The 23,894-nt window shown below is 46.2% G+C and overlaps 1 protein-coding gene across 1 annotated transcript in view; it reads left to right on the forward strand.

Annotated features, from left to right (window-relative positions):
- The first annotated feature begins 14,322 nt into the window (after positions 1-14,322).
- LOC137411877 (anaphase-promoting complex subunit 1-like) overlaps positions 14,323-23,894 on the forward strand; it is a 57,694-nt gene continuing 48,122 nt past the window's right edge. The window contains exons 1-2 of the mRNA XM_078777453.1: positions 14,323-14,474; positions 14,641-14,738. The gene's annotated coding sequence lies outside the window, so the exon portion shown is untranslated. The remainder of the gene's footprint in view (positions 14,475-14,640; positions 14,739-23,894) is intronic.

Consider the following 23,894-nt stretch of genomic DNA (forward strand, 5'->3'; position numbering starts at 1 on the left):
ATTGAAGAGTCTAGACTCTAGATCTAGTCACATTGCATTGAAGAGTCTGGACTCTAGATATAGTCACATTGTCATTGAAGAGTCTAGACTCTAGATCTAGTCACATTGTCATTGAAGAGTCTAGACTCTAGATCTAGTCACATTGTCATTGAAGAGTCTGGACTCGGAGCTCAAGCAATGGACGGATGGATGCTGGTGGACGCCTCTTGAAGAGAAAGAATCGGGGTGGCCTTATCAAATCTTCTGATGATGTGGTGAAGGTGTGCAAATCTACTGAGCGATGCCTCCAGAGACTGCTCCGTACAACAGACGGTGCTCTACCTCGGTCCGAAGGGATTGCATCTGCCTTATCAACGGCTGTTCTGCATGATGTCGGATCTCAATGTTTGTCTGCACAGCTGAACGATCACATGTTCGACTGTCCGCCAGACCACGATCACGTTTTTGTGCTTATCGAGTGCATTGCAGCATGTTACATCAATATCCGGATGCATCACCTTGCCAAGTGCTTCACTGAGAAGATAACAGGACCCAAACTACGCAAACAATTGTCAAAGCTCATCTTATTTAGGCATGAGTAGTTCGAACTATTAGCAGCTTTCATGAACAAGGAAACTACCCGCATCCTATTACCATGGATGGACGTGCAGGATAACTTTTTAGATATTTTATCTAAATCACTACATCTATTGACTTTGTCAATGCAAACCAAAAGCTTGCAAGTCAAAGAGCCACAGCAAATGTAGGCATATTCAATGCAACTTGAGTCCCCCTGTGGCAAGTCGCTGTAATGAGAATAGCCTCAGTTAGCCTCAGTACCAACTTCTGTCCTGGAAGTCCTTGGTGTCCTTGTGTTTTATACTTCTCCCTCCCCCCCCCCCCCCCCTTCCCACGCCTCCTCCCCCCAAGCCCTCTCCCTTCCACACATCTCGCTGCTCTCAAATGTTGTGTTTGTGTGCTTCCCCTTCTCTCCCCATCTTGTTTTCCGCTCCCTCTTTTTATATATTTTGTTTGTCTGGTCGATTTGTTTGTGAAGTAAATGTTAGCTCTTTCACGAGCCTCGATTCAGTATACAAAAAAAAGAAGAAAAAAAAAATAAAAAGTTGATAGCTCATTGTACCAGTACAATTGTACTCCTTTAAATACCAACGTTGCCAAAGGACGATCAATTACAAATTGCCTTTCATTGCCACAACTGTACTTTTTGCCTTACAAATGCCTTTTATTGCCATAACAGCACATGTATTCCTTAAATGATTTTTAAGATTCCTTCATGCCCCCTCGCCCCCCCCCCCCCCCCATTTACTACTGAAAAGAGTTTACTTCTGACAAGAAATAAGAATGGAAATAAATCACTAGAAAGTAATTACCTTTTTTAAATGACTTTTATTCAGCAAAGAAAACAAATTACCATTCAATAAGAACTGTTAGTGGATGCCATTACTGATCTCGTCTGCAAAATGCTGCAACATTAATAGCATTGTTTTGTTTTGAAGAAGGAAGCAAATGATTGGGACTTGGTGTAGTGGGGGACATTTTTTTGATGATTAAACAAGTTGATGTTGATGTAGGCCTCTATTACGAGAATACAATTTGAAACTATAGTATAAGGGATTTGATATAAAGTCCAGATCTGAAGGAAAGTAGCGAGCTTAGTTGGGAATCGCATACAAATTACGTGTTGTTCACTCCCTGACTCCTGACGCGTCCGCATACGATGCGAGTGGTTAAGATGGCCGACCTGTGTGTGCGGCAGCGTCAGTTGTGTGTGTTACGTTCAGTGGGCGATGCGCTATCCAGTGGTTGTAGAGATCAGTGGGTGAAACAAACTCCTATTGAACTTTTTCGCAATTGTTTTATGCAAGCTTCCGCATCCGGTCGATGGCGGCCTCCATTGCGTGATTTGGTTTGAGAAATATTTTTTCAAATGCTCGAATCTCATTGGTTCCGGTGTTTGGTGACGCTTTTCGTTGAAGATAACCAGGCCCGTGCGGGCCGAGGTTGGTCTTAAAGTATTTTAATAATAAATTGGAGGTGCATAAGATTGTGAATCAAACAAAGACGGGTGAAACAAACTCCTATTGAACGTTTTTCAATTTGTTATGCATACTTCCGCATCCGCAAGATGGCGGCCTCCATTGCACTTCGGAATTCTCAAGCCAAAGGTTACAGCATAATCTGGTTTTCGACATAATACGTACGCGTTTATTGACAACACTGGCTTCGCCGGCTATTAGAAATTGAAGGCTTTTTTTATTTTAAACGATTCATATAAACATCTGTTGAATCATATCACACGCAAAACATCAAAATCTAAACAGTACATGGCGGCCATTTTGAAAAAAGATTGAATTCTGCAAAACGGAAGCGGCCGCTACACGTCTTTCTCAGTCGCATGTTTATGTGTGAAGAGTGCGTGCTGAATGAATCGTGCCGAATCTGTGTGAAGAGTGCGTGCCGGAGGCGGCCGCTACACCTGTTTCTCAGTCGCTTTGCACACGCTGCCATGTTACTTCGGAGGTACACGTTTAGATAGAAAAAGTTTGTCAGGAGTCGATCTACTCTCTCCTGGTACGTAGAATTTCAACAAAAGCCACATCACTGTTCATATCGGCAAATATTATTCCATCGTGTTTGGAAAAACTGGAATATTGGAAAATGGGAAATCTTGGAAAAATAATATAGCCTATTTTATTCCAGGGGTCCCAGGAATACCCACCCAAAATATCGTTGCGATCGGTTGAGCCGTTTTTGCGGTACCTTCGAATGGACGGACGGGCATTTGGTGAATTATAGTAAGATTTGGGAGTGATGGAGAGAGATAGGCGGCTGTTTCCGACTATTTTCTCTTTTAAAAACTCAACAGGGCTGCACCAGAACACCCTGTTATGGAAGTACAGCTCACACATATGCTAATGATGGACTGATGACGCGTTCCTGTGACGTATGTATAATAATGTAGTTCCATCATGGCTGCTCACTGAACGGGTATGTCTCGATCATTACCGGGCTTTCAGCGACTGTTACACACCGTCATTGATGATTATAAAGTCTCTGTCCGAGTAATTCGGGGAATCTCACGACTGCACCTGTAAAAAAATCGTTTTATTTACTTTTAACGATGTGTACAAAGCAATTTTCCTAGGAAGGCGCCACCGGGCTTCGAGGTACTTCTAAGCCGGCTATTTGACGTTCTGGCACTCCCTCGCAACCAACACGCAAATGACGGTTCGAGATCAAGTGATCACTCCACCGGATGTAGGGTGCTCTCTGTGCAGACAGTAATTGTTCCAATTATTAATCCGTTTGCATTGGGGTCAACATTGAGAGAAAAAAACATCATCAGTATCTGTCATGGCCGCTTTTTTTCCATTGCCCTGTTTCCCAGCTCCAGAAGACATTTTCCTGTATGTCCTCCAAGCTTATGCTTTTCCTTCATTATGATCTTCCTCATTTCCTCTGGGGTTGTCCATGAACTCCACACATTGTCTTCAGCATGTCTCTGACTGCCCCTGAAACATTAGCATTGGTCTGATACTGGCGAGTAGTAAGATTTTCATTGCGAGATTTCAGGACCTTGCTAGCCTCTTTGTTGGATGGGATGTTTTCTTTGAATTGCAGAAGTTTGGCCTTCTCTTGAAAGGTTTCTACGGCGGAAGTCAACCAAGTCTAATGGAAATGCCGACTCCATAACAATTTGTATGTGGTTTTGTCATGTATGAAGCTGCAAATATTCACCAGGAGCATGTAGGACACACAGTGCCAACAGATCGGTGATGCAGCATGCGAGCGCCCCATGCTGATGCGCCTTCTCTACCAGCTGACTGAAATCTTGTACACGGCCCTCTGTATCGGGATACTGAAAGAGTACACCACTCACATCATCAGCCCCAAACTCCATGTCTTATATCGCCTGTACCTCTGCACGGATACCAATATACCTTGCACGTGTCTGCACCACGGCGATAGTCTGTGGATGCCAGTGGGAGTCAATGAGAAACTTATTTCGTTTGTTATGCCTGTGCGATAGGCCCATAGCTTCGGCTGCAGCAGTCCCCTCATCCAGCAGGGAAGCATTAGCGACATTAAGACCAGTCAAGTCACACACCATTGTTTGAAAGTTGAGCAAGCTCTCCAGGCGGCCCTGTGATACTTCAGGTTGATATGGTGTATAATGTGTTACCCATCCAGCATTTTCCAGCAGATTACGAAGAATCGGTTGGGGTACATAGCAGTTGTGGTAGCCCAGTCCAATGTATGACCTCCATTGCTTGTTGCGAGAAGCAATCACTTTCAATTGGACCAGCACCTCATTCTCACCTTTGGCAAGGATGAGGGCCGAGTTATGCACACGACAAGCAATGTGACGCAGGCCGGCTGGTCCATGGTAAACAGCAAACATGGCTGCCGTGTTGGCTAGCAAGGCTTGTGCGGTGCAAATGTTGCTTGTGGCTTTGTCTCGCCGAATATGTTGTTCTCTGGTCTGTAGAGCAAGGCGGTACACATCCTTCCCCGCAGCATCTCGTGTGACGCCAACCATGCGCCCTGGCATCAGACGTGTGAGGCGATCACGAACTGAGAAAAATGCTGCATGTGGGCCTCCATCGCCCATTGGAACACCAAACCGCTGAGAGCTTCCCAGTACCACATCAACGCCAAATTCACCGCAGCATACACACTCAAAAATGTGCTGGATACGTACCCGGATGTCTTCAAGGATGAGCTTGGATCCTTGAAAGGACATACGGCTAAACTCAGTGATGACCGGGATGCCAATCCTATATTTTGCAGAGCTCGCCCAGTCCCTTTCGCCCTGCGGGAGTGGATTGACAAGGAACTGGATCATCTTGAAAATCTGGGCATCATCGAGCAAATCCAGTATGCTGAATGGGCGGCGCCCATCATTCAGGTCATAAAATCGGACCAGTCCATCCGCATATGTGGAGATTATAAAATGACCGTGAACAAGTGTTCTTCATTGGATAAATATCCAATCCTGAGGATCGAAGACCTCTATGCTCGTCTCACGGGAGGCAAGACTTTTACGAAACTCGATCTAAAATCCGCCTATCTACAGCTCCACTTGGACGAGAATTCGAAACAGTATCTTACCATCAACACACATCATGGGTTGTACAGGTACCACTGACTCAGTTTTGGAGTGAAATCTGCACATGGAATTTATCAGCGTGTCATGGACAGTTTGTTTGCCGCTGAACGCAACGTCATTTGTTACCAGGATGATATTCTGGTTACTGGTCATACGGACACGGAACATCTACAGAACCTGGATAGAGTTCTGAAGAAAATTTCGGACTCCGGCCTACGTTTGCGTCGAGACAAGTGCAAGTTTATGGTGCCATCAGTCACGTACCTGGGTCATACGATTGATGCCGAGGGTCTACACCCGACAGATGAGAAAGTCCGAGCTATCAAGGATGCTCCTGCTCCATGAGATGTGACCGAATTGAAGTCATACCTCGGTTTGCTTCAGTTCTATGGTCATTACATCCCGAATGTGACCGACATTTTGGGCCCCCTTTATCGGCTTTTGAGGAAAGGAGTCTCCCGGAGCTGGGGGTCCACTGAACAATCAGCATTCCAGACCTCTAAGGATCTGCTCAAATCGTCCAATGTTCTCGTTCATTTTGATCCAGAGAAGGATCTTGTGCTGACATGCGATGCCTGTCGGTATGGAGTGGGGAGTGTATTATCACACGTGATGCCTGATGGTACGGAAAGACCTGTTGCATTTGCATCCAGAACGTTGTCCCCGGCAGAGAAGAACTATTCCCAACTTGACAAGGAAGGATTGGGAATCGTTTTCGGCGTCAGCAAATTTCGCCAGTACCTTCTTGGACATCATTTCACGATTCGCACTGATCACAAGCCGCTGATCAGTCTGTTTAGTCCAACTAAGGCGACATCTGACACACTACCACCCAGGATCATCCGCTGGTCCCTGTTTCTCGCTGCTTATGACTACACCATATGTTATAAGCCCGGTTCGTCTATCACAAATGCAGATGCCATGAGTCGGTTACCCCTTCCAGAATCCGTTGATGATTCACCTACACCAGGATCCATTATCGCACTGATGGATCATCTGGAAGATTGTGCTGTCGATTCCGGCCAGATCCGCACTCATACTCAACGAGACCCCGTTCTGTCCAGAACTGTCCAGGCTGTACAGCTTGGATGGCATTTGCTACCTGAGGGTGACCCAGATTTTGCGGCTTTTAAAGCACGTAAAAACGAATTCAGCGTGGAAAATGGTTGCCTACTCTGGGGATGTCGTGTCGTGATCCCGAAAAATCTGCGTTCCAGGGTCATGGATTAAATCCATGACTGTCACCCCGGGATTGTGAAGATGAAGTCACTCGCTAGAAACGATGTGTGGTGGCCGAATCTTGATGCTGATATCGAACATCATGTTCGACATTGTTACCCCTGCCAGAGCACCCGGAATACACCTGCGAAAGCGCCACTGCATCCCTGGGAATGGCCCAGCGAACCGTGGCATCGCCTACATCTCGATTATGCCGGGCCTATTAACGGCAGCATGATTCTAATAATTACGGACGCGCACACAAAATGGATTGATGCCGATGTGACGCGTGGTACTACGTCAGCCATCGTCATCGAAAGACTCAGACGCTGTTTCGCCACTCATGGTCTGCCCAGAATGATCGTGAATGATAACGGTACATGTTTTTCCAGTTCCGAGTTTGCCAAGATCACACGTCGGAACGGCATCAAACACAAGTTTGTCAGCCCACATCACCAGGCTTCAAATGGCTTGGCCGAACGATCCGTGGGAATCATCAAATCCGGATTGCAGAAACTTCAGGAGGGAACCCTGGAAACAAAGCTTTCTCGTCTCTTGTTCAAATACCGCATCACGCCACAATCAACAACCACAATTGCAGCTTCATACATGACAGGTTTGTAATGTTCTTATTTCACACTTTAGGTTGTGGAGCATCATGGTGTATGCAAATGTTTGCCATGGTGCTTCAACCCCAGATGTGTAATCATCTCTAGTTTATGTCAGATTATGGGTTATCATTTAATTATCATCATAATCATTTAAAGATGCAGCATGTCATCTAATATGAAAGATGCAAAACATAAAAACTCGTTGTTTGTGCACGTTTTTTTGTTGCAAGTCACTATTCTGGTGCAGAAATGTGTGTGTTTCATCAAATGGTGTGTAATTTAGCTTTTACACAGCAAACAACACGTATTACGCAAGAAACCTTATTCGTACAAAAGCAGTTTTGTTTACTTAATAGAAGTGTTTTTAGATGATGACGTACATGTTAACAGCATTGTCTACTCGGGAGCCATTCAGCTGGTGCCTGGCTGACGTGAAGACGTGCCTTCGAGAGAAGAGGGGACGTCGGCCAATATTTTTCCACCTCATAGCCAATCACCAATGCAAAACAAGAAAAAGAGCAATCAGAGATTGCAAACCCTCACCAGGATGTATTTTCAGTGGTTTTTAAGTGGTTTTAAAGTTTCAGTGGTTCAGTGGCTTTTGTGTTAAAACAAATATGGCGGCCGAACCACCTGACCGATGACGTCATTAATTTATTTTTTTCTCCACTAATTTATTCTGAGACTATGCTCAAGAAATTTCATCTTGATCGGATGAAGTTTTGTACTTGTCGAATTATGACGTCATAATGGAGGCACCTCTGACATCATTAACACATTTTATTCCCCATGGAGAGTTCTTTACAATGAGCCGTCTCAATTTTTCTATTCAGCACTTTTGGAGATATAGAGGTGCAACGTTTTTTGGTTTTTCCAAGATGGCGGCAGAACCACGTGACCGATGACGTCATCATTATTATTTTTTTGTCTCCACCAGTTTATGCCGACATAACGCTCAAGAAATTGCATCTTGACTGGATGAAGTTTTGTACTTGTCGAATTATGACGTCATAATGGAGGCCTTGGGCCAAGAGAGTTAAAAATTGGGCACAGTCTATTCCAGGGCAAGACAAATATGTGTGTAAAGTATGGCGATTCTAGGTGCAACGATGTAGACATAGTACTGCACACAAACAGACAAACGGACAGACAGACAAACCAACTCACCAACATAGTTGCCGGAATCTTTTCCGGCAAGTAACAAACAAACAAACGGACTCAAATGCAATGCCCTCTCCTCTGGCGAGGGTAATAAAGAGTATTGAGCATTCGTGCTGACGCCATGTGACGTGCTTCTACTGGATTCGGTGTGCACAGTCAACAGCGAGACAGATTGGCATCCCAGCATACTGGTACAACCTTCAGAATGAGGTGGGGGTTGGAATGGCATTGAATAAGACTAGGGATTATAGATGTAGATTATGTAGATGTAGATGTAAATGTATATTTGATGTAGTGGGGTAACTGGACACAAGAGAAACTTATGGTTAGTTTGTCATGCATGGAGAATTCAATGTAGACTGAGCTTCAATTTTATTACCTTTTATAGGTTTTCACCAAAATAATCCATGGAGATTTTGCTTTTTTAACATGTGTTGCTCACTCCCATTTTTCCATGATTCCTCACATTGAAACAGGCTCTATAATGGATTAAATGCATGAATAAGTTGTAATTAACTAAAAACTGCTGATCTAGTGAAGTGCCAGCAGATGTAACTTTTTCATTACAGCACAGCTATTCAACTGAAAAGATTGGTGTCGACTTAATAGTTAAGGTGGGTGTCTTAGGGTCTTGAGTTTGAGCCACTGCCATGTCGTTATAATAACACCAGTTGGTTTGACACAGCCTGTCATCCTGAGGACAGCAAAATGTGTACCAGCTTACTGATAACAGAGGCAGAGCCACCAAGAGCCAGAATAACAATCCTCTCCAAGAGGTTCTGTCCCGTGTGCTTTTGGGTCTCACTATCTGTCATGGTCTTTCCTGGGAAAACCACTTTTCCAAGCTGGCCTCCAAAGCCAGTCACTGACTAGGCATTCTCTGTCGTGTGAAGTCCTCCCGCTTCTCACCGCATACAAGGCTTTCATCCGCAGCTTGATGGAGTACTGTTCTCCCCTCTGGGCTGGTGCTCCTGCCTCACACCTAGCTCTGCTTCACGCTGGAGAAACCAAGGCTTTCAGAAACATTGGAATCTCCCACGATGAAGCTAACTATGAGGGCCTCTCACTCACTCACTCAGTGCAGGCAGGTTGGTGGTCTTTCTGTCTTCTACCGACTCCTCTCCGGCCTTGCTCCCCCAGCTCTCTCTGGGCTCTGTCCCCCAAATTTTCCTGCAGGACGCACAAGATCTGCCAGCAACCCTCTTCTGGTGAAACTCCCAAAATCAAGACTCATCTCCTTCATTCCTCTTTTCTCCCGCCTCTGAAACAAACTCCCGCACTCTCTTCAGTCCCATTACTCCCTCCTGGTCGTTAAAACAGCTGTTCACCACCATCTCTTCTTCCCCCATGCAAAACCTTGATCTTTTCTACCCCCGTGCATACACCCCTAATCCACATTTTTAAAATTCCGTTTTTCTTTCCTGAAACTCCCAGTAGTTTCTATTTGTTTTATACCATCCCCTCCTCTCCCCACTCCTCAGCCCCAGCCGTCTCCCTTCCACAGATCTACCACTGTCCATATTCTCTACTGTTGTTGTGCTTCCCCCTCTCTCCCTCTCTTGTCTCCCACCCCCTTTATTATATTATGTTTACTGGAAAGCATGTAAAAACGCAAAAGCCGTCCGGGTCCGTTTGTATTCAGATGTCTTCTTATTCCGTAAGCTCAAAATAACGAAAACAGTAATAAAAAAATAAATAAAAAAAATTTAAATTGACGATTTTATGCAGCCTTGCCCTTTGAGCTGTAGATCTAACAAAAAAACAAAAAACATCCACCTTTTGATTAGTGAAACAATCTGCCATGACAGATTTAAGCTTGACACTGATGTTGGCTTATCCCTGGTGTTGGCTTAGCGATTAGGGTGCCGGCTTGGGATTCTAGGATCCTGGGTTCGAATCCCGGTCGATCACTGAATTAACGCCAGGGGGGTTGACTCAGCCTGTCATCCTTCCGGGGTCGGCAAATTGAGTACCAGCTTGCTGGGATGAATGATCACGGTGTGTACTGTTATGGATTCGTCACTTCCATTGTGGTCGTTTGCATCCACGGTAAATATTTCTGATTCCATGTATTATTATTGTTGTCATTTAAAGGGAATCGATATTTCTATTTTCAAAAGTTAAAAGTTAATGTTTTAAATGAAACAGGAACCGGACGGTAACGAAGAGAAAGAGGAAAAAAGGGCGGAGCGAGTGAGTCGGACAAGAAAGCCAAGCCGCTCCGGGTTCTGAAGCGAACGTTGGCGAGCAAGAGTCACTGGCGAACTTTCGGGTTCCCGGGAGGGGGGTCCCTGCAACAGAGTTGTCGGCGCTGTGACAGATTAACCTGCGTGTCAGGTTTTTCGATCGATTCAGGAGAGAATCGTTGTCGTACCATTGCGCCACGAGACCGGGCCGTCGGCCATTTTGACTCACGCAGGACTTGTGCTTCGCTCGTGGTTTCGTCTCTTTTCGACCATATTCACCGCATTCAGACGTCGATCTGGGGCGTGTGTGTGACGTGGCTTTTTGAAGGTTAATTCGTCCATACCCGAGGGTGTGATCTCTCAGTCGCCTGTAGGGCGCCTTTGGATTTCCCAGTCGCCTTGAGGGCGCCTTTGTATAGCTTCGGCTGTGAAGGTACTTGCCATCCGCACGGGATTATGGTCTCGATTGGACCTCATTCTGGCGATCGCTGGAGCACATCAACTTTGGCTTGGAGCCAGGAATAAGAGACATTTGGAATGTTCTTGGTTCATTCACTTGGAGCGCAGTGAGTTGTATATTACAAAACTGATGGTACCATCATAGGATATTGATTGTACTTTTGATTCATATTATTGTTTTACTGTTATTCTTGTGTGATCTTAATACAATATTTGTTTGTGAGTAACAATTGGGGTGGCTTCTCTATTGATCTTTGACACACAGAATAACACATTTTTCTGCCGTGACTCCTTTCGGGGCTCGGAGGTACGCCGTGACCAGGGGGCCGGGGAGGAGCACGTAACAGTACCCCGATTTAGAATAGGTACACCGTATCCCTGCGCATCGTAAGAGGCGACCAAGGGTTGACGTCAGGAAGGGTATCCGGCCATAAAAACATTGACTCAAACAGGGAACCATGATTGTCATAGGGCCCGAAAGGCTAACCCCCGCTCTAGCGGGGAAAAATGGCCTTAAAACGATCATTCATTCATTCATTTCACAGTTCATACACAATAAACCTTTTGAAAACAATAATAGTACATGGAATCAAAAATGTTTACAGTGGATGGAAGCCACAACAATGGAAGTGACGAATCCGTAACATTTGATCATCTTCTTCCATCAAGTATTGGTCAAGGCAGTGTTCATTCAGATCTGAGAAGACAGAACCATGCACTGTATTCAGGCCTTCGAACTGAACTGACTTCAACAGATTGGAGGATGTCCTCATGTGTCCACCTTCAGTAGTACACAATGTTTTCCTAAAATTGAAAGATAAATAAACTTTTAAAAGAATTGTAAACCGAAAAGGCAGTATGGACGTGTACCTATGACAGCACATCATTAACACTAGAAAACCTATGACCTTTGACCTCGACCACACATTCACTATGCATTGGTTCACTTCCAAGATCGGTAGCCTGTCTGACGACATTGCATCTGACGTTTTAGGTTGTGCAGCTATAATGTGTGCGCTCTGTCCACAGAATTGCATCATAATATTTACGCGTGCAAACAAAAGCAGTCAACAAGGAACGTGTAGCGCACAGGTAGAGACGCTTATATTTGGTCTAGGGCTAGGCCTATAATATGTTGGAATCTCTACCAATCTACCTCCAGGCGTGCTATGATAGATAAATTAGATTTCTTGCATGCATGGACTGAAGTTGGGGACATAAAAGTAAATTTAGTTAAAGTCCTAGCTAAACTAACATGAATTCAGTTGTGTCATGACATGCATTCATTCATTCATTCAATCATATTCATAATCATTGCCGTTCTTCATGTTCTTGCTAACTATAAATTTATGATTTTGAGCTTGCTCAGAGTAAAGTTTGTCACTTTTCGAGGAAATAACTTTGACAAAAAGATTGTGAAAGGTTTATTTGTCATCAAACAAACTACCTGCCGAGTGTCGGACTGACGTGACTGAAATAGGCCTAAGCTTATGCATCATGATGTGCATTTGACTTGCATTGCGTTACCGACTATGTGCTGAAAAGTCACGAAACGAAGTCAATTTTCACTAAAAAAAATATTCGAAATACTCACTTGTGGTAAGAAATATTCATCCGCACTTTTCTTCTGTTGTAGCAACGCCAAACGGCACAGGAAAGTGGCATTTTGGCAGCAATATTCTTGCAGCTTTCGTACATCACATGCGGTAAATCATCAACAAAACTGAACCGTTGTGGTGTTTTGAATGTCGCGGCCGGCTGACGTAAACAGCGCTGATTTGCCCTCGTTGGTGATGGCGGCTCACTCTTCTAAACGGCACAGGGTCAGGTGATAGGTGCGCACTCTTGTTTATATATAGAACTCTGAGCCTATAGGCTACACGTACAGTATTGTTGGGAGAGACGTAACGCCGATGCTTTCGATATTTGATGGTCATTTTAACAATCGGTTTGTTTGTGTTTCACACTGGATGAAAAACGTACAGGATTGAGCATGCCGATTGTGATATATGACAGGTACGACAATATGTTCGGCACATAGAGTTATATTATAATGTACTAGCAGAAAGCACCCAGCGTTGCCCGGGTTATTTTTGAATGAATTTACTACTATAATTCAGCTTTAACCCGCGGCCGTAGAAGATTGACTACTATAATTCAGCTCAGCTTTTAATTGCGAAATTGGCCCAGCCCGGCCGAGGCAGCCTCGACCGGCCTCGCCACCTAACCTATAACCTTCCCGGGGCCCGTCCCGGCATTTTTGGTTCTTTTTGAATGCATTTACTACTATAATTCAGCTTTTACTCGTGGCCGTAGAAGATTGACTACTATAATTCAGCTCAGCTTTTAATTGCGAAATTGGCCCAGCCCGGCTGAAGCTGCCTCAACCGGTCTCGTCACCTAGCCTATAACCTTCCCGGGGCACTTCCCAACATTTTAAGTTCTTTTTGAATGAATTTACGACCATAATTCAGCTTTTACTCGCGGCCGTAGAAGATTGACTACTATAATTCAGCTAAGCTTTTAATTGCGAAATGGGCCCAGCCCGGCTGAAGCTGCCTCGACCGGCCTCGCCACCTAGCCTAAAACCTTCCCGGGGTCTGTCCCGACATTTTTTGTATTCGAGGTTTCCTTCCTCCTATCTTTCACCGTTCAGGAGAATAGCTTGCACAGACAAACAAACAAACAAACAAACAAAAACTTTCTTTTATATATATAGATAATATAACTCTATGGTTTGGCATGAAAGGCATGTATAAATCAAAATGGCGGTGCATGGAGAGTGAGCTGCAGCACCGCTGTAATGACATCAGACGTAATCGCATCACCCTGTCATGTGACCAAATTCTCAGCTCTGATGGATATCCGTTTGAGGCGACACACACACACGCACACACACTCACGGACAGACACTGTTCTAGACGGCTCTGCCCGAAGGGCTACGCCGTAAAAATATGGTCAGCAAGGAGTTTGCTTTACGCTCACCAAGCACCTCTCTTAATCGCTTGCTCCACTTGCCAAGCGGCTTTCAAAGGAACGGCCTGCTTATCAAGCCATTGCAAGATGCTTGCTAATGGAGCCCACCTCGGGGACGTATTCAGTTACCAAACAGCTAGTTAGCGCTCGCTAAGCCGGCCGTTCCTTATCAACGGTTTCCAATGATGTGCTTGCTTGAGTGCTTAAGCCACTTGGCGAACGCTCTCCAAGAAACTTGGTAACTGAACACACACATCCTTGTTGGTCTTTATGTGCAGAGCAATGACACACACACATTGATTGGAATACTGGTAGCGCTGCAGCCAAAATATTTGTACAAGAAAAGAGCTCCACGAGTGAGTCATAAAAGCCGTTGAGATTGAAGTACGTCATATTTATTATATATGCACAGTCTGTCGTCCATGATAGTGTCGTTAGCAGCAGCACTGTAATGTTATTGCGAGGTTTTCGTTGGTTTTCTTTTTATTTCTCTTTGTTGCCAATATATCGACTTTAAAAACTTTAGTACCAGTGAGCACCGTGTAATTATCAATAAGTAAAAATATATTAATAAGTCGATGAGTTATTCGATAACCATATTGGACGGCGCCCGGCGGTAGCGCAGACCGCAGACGCAGTACAGTGTTGCGCTGACGGGTACTGTACGGTGTAAAGGTAACACGCTTCGAAAAAATCTCAAAATCTCAAAATCAAGCGGTGTTTCTGGAGGTTGATCAATAATCACAAATCAAGGTCTGCCATTGAATATCTGATGATCTAAAATGTTTTGATTCCTTGTGGAACTCAAAGTCGTGATCGAATTCAAAACCGACCTCCCATTGGCATTACATTCATGCCATATCCTCAATGTTTTTTTTGTTTTTTTTGTACTTTATCTTGTTATTTGTTTTTTTTTTAGGAGGCGACCATAGATGCTGTGTTCAAGGAGCCGTTTCTCGTTACCTCGTTTGCAGGTTTGAGTTTGTGTGCCGGTGCTGAGTTGGGACGTACACGAAGGTAAATATTCCTGGCACCATATATACACTACATGACCAAAAGTATGTGGACACCCGAACATCACAATTCTCATTCCAAATTCATGGGCATTAGTATGGAGTTGGTCCCCCCCCCTTTGCTGCTATAACAGCCTCCACTCTTCTGGGAAGGCTTTCCACTAGATGTTGGAACATTGCTGCGGGGATTTGCTTCCATTCAGCCACAAGAGCATTAGTGAGGTGGGGCACTGATGTTGGGCGATTAGGCCTGGCTCACAGTCGTGGTCCAATTCATCCTAAAGGTGTTCATTGGGGTTGAGGTCAGGGCTCTGTGCAGGCCAGTCAAGTTCTTCCACACCAATCTCGACAAACCATTTCTCTCTGGACCTCGCTTTGTGCACGGGGCATTGTCATTTGTCATGCTGAAACACGAAAGGACCTTTCCCAAACTGTTGCCGCAAAGTTGGAAGCACACAATCGTGTAGAATGTCATTCTATGCTGTAGCGTTAAGATTTCCCTTCACTGGAACTAAGGGGCCTAGCCCGAACCATGAAAAACAACCCCACACCATTATTCCTCCTCCACCAAACTTTACAGTTGGCACTATGTATTCCGGCAGGTAGCATTTTCCTGGCATTCGCCAAACCCAGATTCGTCCGTTGGACTGCCAGATGGTGAAGCGTGATTCATCACTCCAGAGAACGCGTTTCCCCTGCTCCAGAGTCCAATGGCTGCGAGCTTTACACCACTCCAGCCGACACTTGGTATTGCCCATGGTGATCTTAGGCTTGTGTGCGGCTGTTCAGCCATCTAAACCGATTTCATGAAGCACCCGATGAACAGTTGTTGTGCTGACTTTGCTTCCAGAGGCAGTTTGGAACTCGGTAGTAAGTGTTTCAACCTCGGACAGACGATTTTTACGTACTACGCGCTTCAGCACTCGGCGATCCCATTCTGTGAGCTTGTGTGGCCTACCACTTTGCGGCTGAACTGTTATAGCCCCTAGACGTTTCCACTTCACAATAACAGCACTTATAGTTGACCGTGGCAGCTCTAGCAGGGTTGAAATTTGACAAACTGACTTGTTGCAAAGGTGGCATCATATGACGGTGCCACGTTGAAAGTCACTGAGCTCTTGAGTACGGCCCATTCTACTGCCAGTGTTTGTCGATGGAGATTGCATGGCTGTGTGCTTTTTTATATAGTAGTATAAAGCCCGTCAAAAATGACGGGTTGGAACAGTTTTTTTTGACAATGCAGCCTTGTGAGCGTGCCAACGTCTGAAGCCTGGGCCTCGTGTCAGGTGTGCTTAAGTCTTCTTTATTTATTAGATATCCTACAGATGTAAATTAACACTCGGTTTACTATGCGCACTTTGCACGTCACTTTCAGCGAATGTCACCTCCCTGTACCTTGTATTTATTGTGATTTTTAAAAAAAACGCTTCCATACACTGACATTGAGGCTCGGTTTACAAGCCACCGTCTACAATTCCAATGTAAGAGACATAATCGCTCTTCTTTTGGGTCTTCGGAGTCCTCGGGGTCTTTTGGGTCCTCTGGTTCATTTGTGACTTTTGGGTGTTCAAGCTCTTTTGCATGCTTGGGATCTTTTGGGTCTTTTGTGTCCTCTGGGTCATTTGGGTCATTTAAGTCTTTTGGATCTTCGGGGTCCTCGTATATTTTTGGGCACCTGGGTCTTTGGGGTAATTTGGGTCTTTGGGGTCCACTGCACCCTCAGGGTCTTTTTGGTGTTTTGGACTGACATCCTACAGATGTAAACTAGAATCCGGGCACTCGGTAGAGCGCATACCTTCGCCGCAGCTACTGTTCTGTACTTGGCATGGGAGTGTATGCGATGTGAAACTTTATGTGAAATGCGATCGATTTTTAAAAATCAGAATTTGAGCAAATCTGTTTCATTCGTCTGTTAATATGCCTCCCCGATTGACAAATCTGCAATTTGAATTTCATTTGAGGTTGAAATGATTGCGGGAGATCGCGTTATAGTGATGACGTCATGGATGGACATCCTCTTCTTCAGTCGCTCATAACTTTGAGTGAAATACGATCGAGTTAAAAATAGTCAGAATTTGAGCAAATCTGTTTCATTCGTTTGTTAATATGCCTCATCTCTTGACAAATCTGCAATTATAATTTTTTTTGAGGTTGAAATGATCGCGGGAGATTGCGTTATAGTGATGACGTCCTGGATGGACATCTTCTTCTTCAGTCGCGCATAACTTTGAGTGAAATACGATCGAGTTAAAAATAGTCAGAATTTGAGCAAATCTGTTTCATTCGTTTGTTAATATGCCTCATCTATTGTCAAATCTGCAATTATAATTTTTTTTGAGGTTGAAATGATCGCGGGAGATCGCGTTATAGTGATGACGTCCTGGATGGACATCTTCTTCTTCAGTCGCTCATAACTTTGAGTGAAATACGATCGAGTTAAAAATAGTCAGAATTTGAGCAAATCTGTTTCCCAAAATCTAATCAAATGTGTCCCGTATAATAACCAATCATCCCACCAAATTTCATGCAATTCGGTTGAATACTTTTTGAGTTATGCGATTAACATACACACACACAGACATACAAATAAATACACAGCGATCAAAACATAACCTTCCGCTTTTGCGAAGGTAATTAACACTCGGTTTACTCTGCGCACTTTGCACGTCACGTTCAGCGAATTTCACCTCCCTACGCCGTGTATTTATTGTAATAAAAAAAAAAATCGCTTCCATACACCGACCTTGAGGCTCGGTTTGCAAGCCACCGTCTACAATTCCAATGTAAGAGACATAATTACTCTTATTTTGGGTCTTCAGAGTCCTAAGGGTCTTTTGGGTCCTCTGGTTAATTTTGGTCTTTTGGGTGCTCAAGCTCTTTTGCATCCTTGGGATCTTCTGGTTAATTTGGGTCTTTGGGGTCTTTTAGGTCATTTGAGTCCTTTTGGTCCTCACATCTTTTCAGTCATCTAGGTATTTTGGGTCTTTGAGTTCCACTGGGTCCTCAGGGTCTTTAGGGGTCTTTTTGGCGTTTTGGATTGTTTGGTGCTGTGGGGTCGTTAAGGGTCTTTTGGGTCTTCGGGGTCTTTGGGGAATTTTGGATCTTCAGTGTCTTGGGTTTTTGTGGTCTTTTGGGTATTTAAGAGTCTTCGGGTCTTTTGGGTCTTTTGGGTCTTCGGGGTATTTTGGGCGTTTGGGGTCAATTGGGTTTTCAATGACTTTTCTGTCTTTTGGGCCTTTGGGGACTTCTGGGTCTTCATGGTCTTTTGTGTCTTTAACATTATACAGGGTATTTTGGGTCTTCAGGTATTTTGGGTGTTTAGGGTCTATTTGGTCTTTGGGGTCTTCTGGGTCCTTGAGGTCTTTGGGTCTTACCAAAATTTTGGGTATTTGGTGTTCATTGGGTCTTTAGGGTCTTTTCAGTCTTTTGGGTCTTTGGGGTATTTTGGGTCTTCTGTGTATTTTGTGTCTTTGGGGAATTTTGGGTGTTTGGGGTCCTTTGGGTGTTTTTGGTATTTTTGGTCTTCGGGGTATTTTGGATCTTCAGAGTCCTTGGGGGCCTTCTGAGTCATTGGGGTATTTTGGGTCCTGGACTTCAGGGTCTTTTCAGTATTTGGGGTCCTTTGGGGCTTCATGGTCTTTTGTGTCTAACAGTACACAGGATATTTTGGGTCTTCGGGTATTTTGGGTGTTTAGGGTCTATTGAGGTATTGGGGTCTTTGGATCTTACCAAAATTTTGGGTATTTGGGGTCCATTGGGTCTTTAGGGTGTTTTCAGTCTTTTGGGTCTTTAGCATATTTGGGGTATTTTGGGTGTTGGGTCCATTTGGTCTTTTGGGTCTTTGGGGTATTTTGGATCTTCAGAGTCCTTGGGGGGGGGGGGGGGTCTTCTGAGTCATTGGGGTCTTTTGAGTCCTCTTTGTCATTTGGGTCTTTTGGATCCTCAGGGTCTTTTGGGTATTCAGGGTCGTTTGGGTCTTTGGGTATTTTGGGTCTTTGAGGTATTTTGGGTCTTCAAAGTCTTTGGGGTCTTCTGGGTCCTTGGAGTCTTCTAGGTCTTCATTATCTTTTGTGTCTTTAACAGTCTACTGGGTATTTTGAGTCTTTGGGGTCCATTGGGTCTTTTACGCTGCGCAAGTTGAGCTTTAACAAGCTCGCTTTGCTGCTCGATACCGAAACGATTAATTAAAGCCGCACGGAGAGCTGACAGGGTGAGAGCACCCGGTGGTAAAGCTGTCAGCACCTCCGCCGCCGCACCTCACAGCGCCCCTACCAGGTGTACTCCACCTTCGTCCGGACTCCAACCATTGCCTCGGCACACGTACTCAAACTGCGCCAGGTACGTCCTCAGATCAATCTTGCCGTCATACGGCGTGAGTGGTACCTTGTGGGCGCCCGAAGGCCGGACCCCGCACGTCACTCCTGGCGGGATCAATGCGGGACCAAACCGTTCGGGCTCCCACAGTGCGCTATTCCCGGGTGTTCCCGCGCGTCCCCCGTCCCTCCAAACACTACCCCTCTTGGTGTCGATGCCTGGGTCGCCCTTCCGCAACCCGCTACCCACTCCATACCCGCACATCCTTGCTCACCAGCACCCCCCTCACTCCCCATAGCCAGACCTCCTTGCACACCTCCTCTTTCCACACACTCCGGACCAGTCATACACCTCACCATTGGTCCCTCACGAACACCCGGGTCTACACCACCCCCCAAGCCGACTAAATCTCCCCTCACACCATATACATTTCCGCGTATATCGTCACACACCTCGGTACCTCGTCGTCGCACCTCCTCTGCCACCTGCAAACTCTTTATTTGGTTAGTGAGCACATAATCATGATTTGAACACAGACCTTGCACATACTCCATCACTTCCTCCCTTATCTCCTTTTTAGTTTCCCTTCGTCTCTTCTTAATTTCACTCACCCCTTCTTCCACCTCTTCTAATTTTTCCTTTACCTCCTTCATCTCCCGGTGCGCCCCCTCTATCTCTTCCTCTAACGCCACTTTAACCGTTTCTATGTGCGTCCTCACCTCTCGGTCCTTCGTCTCCATTACTTCTGTCACCTCTTCCAACTTCTTCGTCAACCCCTCATGTACCATCTGACATTCCTTCTGTGTTGCTATTAATTCATTTTTAATGTCTTTTTGTGTCGCTTTTAACCCCCCGATTATTGCAGTGTTCTTTTCCACTTGGTCGACGAGTTCCTTTTGTCCCACTGTCAGCTGTTCTACTCCCCTCGTCAGACCCTCTATTCCCCCCTGTAACCTAGCCGTATTATTCCTCACCTCTCTCTCCATACGCTTTTCACCTCGCTTTACCTCCTCGCGTACCCCCGAGACCTCCCCGCTCACACCTCGTCGTATCTCCTCCTTCATCTCCTCCTTCATCTCCTTCATCTCCTTAGTAGATGCCACCCTCATCTGTCCCAATTCATCCCTCTGAGCATCCAATTTACCTTCTAACCCGATTTTCACCTCCTCTATCTGGTTCCCCATCCGTTTGATTTCCCGGGCGGATTGCTCCCCTACTTCCCGCAATTTGCCTTCCATCCTATCTTCTAGCCCCCTTAACCCATTTTTCACCCCCTCTATCTGATTCTCCTGGGCAGCCATTCTATTTTCCACCCCCGTTAACCCATGTTTCACCCCTTCTATCCCATTGTCTAACCCCTCAAATTTCTTGTCTAACCCCTTAATTTGGGCATTGGTACCCCTTACTTCGTCCCCCATTACCCCCATTTGGCCCTCCAATCGCTCACTATCAGCCCTCGCTTCGTCCCTTGTTCGCTCACTATCAGCCCTCGCTTCGTCCCTCATTTCTCCCATTTTGGCTTCTAGCCCCATATTCGCCATTAGTATGGCTGCATTAATCTGCGCCATGAGGTCCCGCACATCAATCCCTCCCACTTGTGCGGCGGGCGCGGCCGCCGTAGCCATGTGCGAGGCGCCATTTTGCGCACCCGTAACCTCGTGCGCGAGAGCGCCATCTTGCGCGCCTGAAACCTCCTCAACCACCTCCTCATTGCCCTCCTCCATTTCTTCCCTCTGATCCTGGGTTACCCCTAACCCCTCCTCCAGTTCCCCCACCGGCATCCGATCGCCTTGACTAGCCATGGCGCGATTTCAAAATTCGGGTTTTTCTTTAAAACAAATCAAATTTCAGCAGCTCGTAATTTTGAGCGCGTTAAGCGCGCTTCGGGTCCGACCCCGCTCCCGCCACCAATTGTTACGGACCGCGGATAAGATGTTGTGTTTGCCGAGCGGATGGCACCGCGGCCGAACAGTTACCCCGACTAACCCGATTCCCGAACGTTGGCCGGATCGCGCCACAGGTAGTCAATAGGGAAAAGACAAAGGCGACACGGATGTGAAGAAGAAGAAGACAAAAACAAAAAGGTTGGAAATACTACTAAATTTATTCTTACTATTTACATGCTCAAAGTAACCAAGGAAGAAGGAAAGATAAGAAAATAATTTACAGAAGAATTCAGAGACACAGTGCAACGCTAGCTTACCTACAGTCTTAATTAACCCAGGGACAAGACACACAGAACAAACTCACGTACACAAAAGGATGGAAAGGCAGGAGGTGGATGGCTGGAGGGAGTGGAAGGTCCAACGGATACTGCCGCACGATCGGCGCGTTTAGCAGCCGCCGTTCCTTCGCGGCCCTGCTCAAAACTGCCGTTCAGGCCCCAAGCTGCTGTTGTTGCTGCTGTGGCTGCTGCTGCTGCTGCGGCTGTGTGGACGTCGCGTGCTCTTTTCAGGACTCGTCTCTCTCGTCTTGTCAAAGCTCATCTGCTTCTGTAAAAGCTCATCTGGTCCAACCACTTCTGTAAAAGCTCATCTGGTCCAACCACTTCTGTAAAAGCTCATCTGGTCCAACCACTCAACTCAACAACTCCCCCTTGCTTCTTGCGCGCGCGCTTTTATAGCGCCTCAGGCGATAAAGCCGCCGGCCTTTAGGACACGCCCATCGGTTAGCTCGCCTCGGCCCTGATTGGTCGGCACGGCCCTCTGGCTCCGCCCTTGATGACGATGGGCGGGCACGCCCTTCTTCCCCGAGCTGAGCACATGATTAATGGCGGCTTTGGGGCAAAATCCAGCGTCCTTAAACGTATTTTTAACTCGAAGGTCACAAGAAACTCATTTTGCAATAAATGTTCGTTTCCCATAAATCGTACACTTTCTAAAATCCAATCTCACCCCTCCCCTCCAAATCTTCCCCATCACCCCTCCCCTCCAAATCTTCCCCATCACCCCTCCCCTCCAAATCTTCCCCATCACCCATCCCTTTCAAATCTCCCCCCTTGCCCGCTCCCTCCTAAACTACCCCCTCACCCCTCCCCGCCAAGACGCCCCCTCGCCCCTCCCCTCCTAGACTCCTCCCTCACCCCTCCCCTCCTAGACTCCTCCCTCACCCCTCCCCTCCAAATCTCCCCCATATCCCATCCCTTTCAAATCCCTCCCCTTGTCCCTTCCCTCCCAAACTCCCCCCTCGCCCCTCCCCTTCAAATCTCCCCACCCTCATTGCTTCTCAATTTCCCCCTTCTCACTCCCCCTCCTCAAAGCGTCCTCCCCGCTTCTTCCCCCTTCCAACTCTCACCTCCATCTCCCCCAACCTTCTGCCTCGCTCTTCCCCCTCCTCAAATAACACCTCATTGTGCCTCACCCAATCACCATCAAACCTTTTGTCCGCCCCATCCTTCCCTTTCTCCGAGCTATTCTGAAATCTCTGACACACCTTCAACAGCTCTCCCTACCTCTTCCACCTCTTCCACATCTTACCCTACCCCTCCTCCCCCCTGTTCTGTATCTGATGCTCCCCCTTCCTCTTCATTAACGGTATGGACCTCAAACATCCGGGGCCTTCGTTCAAACTTAACTGATCTCTCCATACAGGTTGCTTCTGTCAAACCAGACGTGATCTGCTTAACAGAAACTTTCCTCCTTTATGATGTCTCTGATTCCTTAGTATCTCTCCCGGGCTACTCCCTCCTCCGGTATGATAGACCTGAGCCTCGTCCTGGAGGCGGGGTTGCTATCTTTATCAAAAACTCTCTTCCTCACTCGCCCTGCACTGCACTCTCTCCACCTCACCCACAGGAATACCTCTGGCTACGGCTTCCCCTTCGCTCCCACCTCTTGTTCATATGTGTGTTGTACCGTCCACCAAACAGTGATGACTCCATCTACATCTCGCTGTCTGATAATATGGACCAACTTCTATCTACTCATCCCAACTCTCTCTTCCTCATATGTGGTGATTTCAACTGTCATCATGCCAGTTGGCTGGGTGTGGGTACCTCTCTCACCAGCCATGGCTCCTCAGCAAAGGACTTCTGCGACTCACTGGGACTGACACAATCTGTCAATTTCCCGACCCGGATCTCAGTCAACGGAACATCTTCTCTTCTGGACTTGGTTATGACTAACTTCCCTGAAAATGTCTGCTGCTCTTCTTCTGCTCCAATCGGATCATCTGATCATGTCCTTGTTAAAGTGGACATCTCTCTGACCATCCTCAGGGAGCCTGCTCAGCGTCGACGAGTCTGGCATTTCACTCAGGCCAACTGGCACGGTCTTCAAGCAGCCATCAATCATCTGGACTGGTCTCCCATCTCGACCACCTCTGACATCAACTCATCCTGGGAATTCTTCCAAAGTAAATTGCTCTCTCTCATGCACAGATTTATCCCATCTCGTCTTCAGTTGTCATACCCTTCCTCCCGTCCATGGTACACGGAATCTTGTGGTGAGGCTGTTGCCCAGAAACAACTTGCCTTCGTCTCCTGAAAAGCAAATCCAACGGAAGGAAATCTCATTTCCTTTCACAAAGCCCGAAACAAGTGTGTGTCCACCCTCAGAAGAGCCAGGAAACAATATCTCTCCGTTCTCAAGACCGAACTCTCTTATCTGTCTCCCTCTTCCAAATCCTGGTGGCGTCTGGTCAAATCCGTTTCTGGTGTTTGTTCCCCCTCCATCCCCTCCCTTACCTCAAACGTACACGTCATGTGTACATGAACAAAGAACATGAACAAACATGAACATGAACATGAACATGAACATGAACATGTTCATGAACATGAACATGAACATGAACATGAACTCGGAACATGAACATGAACAAAGAACATGAACAAAGAACATGACGTTTG

This window comes from Myxine glutinosa, chromosome 5 (assembly GCF_964187855.1).
Source record: "Myxine glutinosa chromosome 5, kmMyxGlut1.1, whole genome shotgun sequence".
NCBI classification, from domain to species: Eukaryota; Metazoa; Chordata; class Myxini; order Myxiniformes; family Myxinidae; genus Myxine; species Myxine glutinosa.